Source organism: Elephantulus edwardii, unplaced genomic scaffold (assembly GCF_000299155.1).
Source record: "Elephantulus edwardii isolate Elephantulus edwardi_28Jun2011 unplaced genomic scaffold, EleEdw1.0 scaffold00110, whole genome shotgun sequence".
Lineage (NCBI taxonomy): Eukaryota > Metazoa > Chordata > Mammalia > Macroscelidea > Macroscelididae > Elephantulus > Elephantulus edwardii.
In genome coordinates, this window is record NW_006399860.1 from 1,366,671 (window position 1) to 1,368,655 (window position 1,985).

Consider the following 1,985-nt stretch of genomic DNA (forward strand, 5'->3'; position numbering starts at 1 on the left):
TACAACAGTGGCACTATGCAGTATTTGTCCTTTTGTGACTGAAATATTTCACTCAGCATAATGTCCTCCAGGGTCATCCATTTTGAATAATATTTCATGAGTTTCTTGTTTTTCAATACAGTGTAGTATTCCATTGTGTGAATATACCACAGCTTCTCTATCCATTCAATTGTTGATGCGCACTTAGGTTGTTTGCAACTCTTTGCTATTGTGAACAAAGCTGCAATGAACATGGTGTGCATATATCTGCTTGGGTTGCAGTTATGGTTTCTTTGGGTTATATTCCCAGTGTTGGAATTTCTGGGTCAAATGGTGTTGCTATTTGCAACTTTTTGAGAAAGTGCCGTACCGCTATCCATAGTGGCTGTACCGTTTTACACTCCCACTGACAGTGAATAAGGGCTCTGGCTTCTCAACAACCTTGCCAGCATTTTTTTTTTCTATTCTGGCTGGGGTGAGATGTTATCTCATAGTTGTTTTGAAATTCTTACTTTTTAAAAACCAGTAATACATGATTGCTGTAGAGTATTTGGAAAAATATAAGGGAAAGTAAAAAGATTAACGAAAGGCTCAGTCCTGGACTCTACTATTCAATTAAAACCTCCCTTAACATTTTGGTATTTAATCTTTCCGCTTTATAATTATACTTGAGCAATTCTACAAAATTTGCAATAATTTTATGTTACTAAAATTCTCCACAAAGATCCTTTTATAAGCTATACTTCATTAACTAAGATGTGTGGCAGGATTGTATTTTTTTCCCTGTACCTCTTCAATCTGTATGCTGAGCAAGTGATTTAAAAAGCTGAACTCTATGGGGAGAAATGTGGCATAAAGATTGGAGGTAGAATCATCAGTAACTTTCAGTATTCAGATGACACAAGTATGCTTGTTAAAAATGAGAAGGACTTGAAACCCTTGCTGCAGAATATCAGACACTGCATCTCAACATCAAGACAAAAAATTCTCACTGCTGGACCAGTAGGCAACATCATGATAGTGACAAGATTGAAACTGTCAATGACTTCCTTATACTTGGGTCCACAATAAATATGCCTGGCACCAGCAATCAGGAGATCAGGAGATGCCTTGCACTGGGGGACGTATGCAGTCAGGGGACTCTCTTGATTACTGGGGAGCAATGATGTTACTTAAAGGTCTAAGGTGTGCCTGATTGAGGTAAAAATCTTTTCAATGACTTCCTATGCAACTGAGAACTGGGCAGTGAATAAAGATGACAAAAGAAACATTGATGCCTTTGTGTTGAAGCAGAGTACTGACTGTCCCATGGACTGCCAAAACAAAACAAAACAAAAACAAAGATATGTCTTAGAAAAGGTGAAGCTAGATTACTTCTTGGAAGCAAGGAAGATATACACTTTGGGCATGTTGCTAATAGAGGACATTCGTTGGAGAAGGAAATCATGCTTGGAAAAGTGGAAGGAACAGTAAAAGAGAGGAAGACGTTCAACCAGGTGGATTGACACAATGACTGTGGCAGTGGACTCAAGTGAGACTGTGAGGCTGGCACAGGATAGGAAAAGGTTCAGATCTATTGTTTATAAGGTTGCTATGAGTCATACTTGATGGCACCTAAATAATAAATAATTGTAACTCCTTAAGTTTTTAATGTTGATATTATTATGTGCCATCGAGTCACCTACGACTCATAGCGACTCTATGGCAGCAACCCTAAACCCTGCTCTATCCTGTGCCAATCTCACTGTCTCTGACACACCTACCCCAGTTACCCCAGTCACTGAATCAGTCCACTTTGTAGAGGGTCTTCCTCTCCTCTGCTGTCCCTTCACTCTCCCAAGCATGAAGTGCCTCTCCATGGATTGGTGCCTCCTTGCAACATGTCCAAAATATGTCTGACAAAGCTTCAGAATCCTTCCCTCCAAGAGCATCCTGGCTTAGCCCTCTTTAAAATGAATCTGTTCATTTTCTTAGCAGTCCATGGTATATTCAATACTCTTCTCCAA

General features: G+C 39.5%; 1 protein-coding gene across 1 annotated transcript in view; it reads left to right on the forward strand.

Moving 5' to 3' along the window:
- The window catches only part of KIF14 (kinesin family member 14), a 71,274-nt gene that overhangs the window by 18,260 nt on the left and 51,029 nt on the right, over nucleotides 1-1,985 (forward strand). The window lies entirely within an intron of this gene.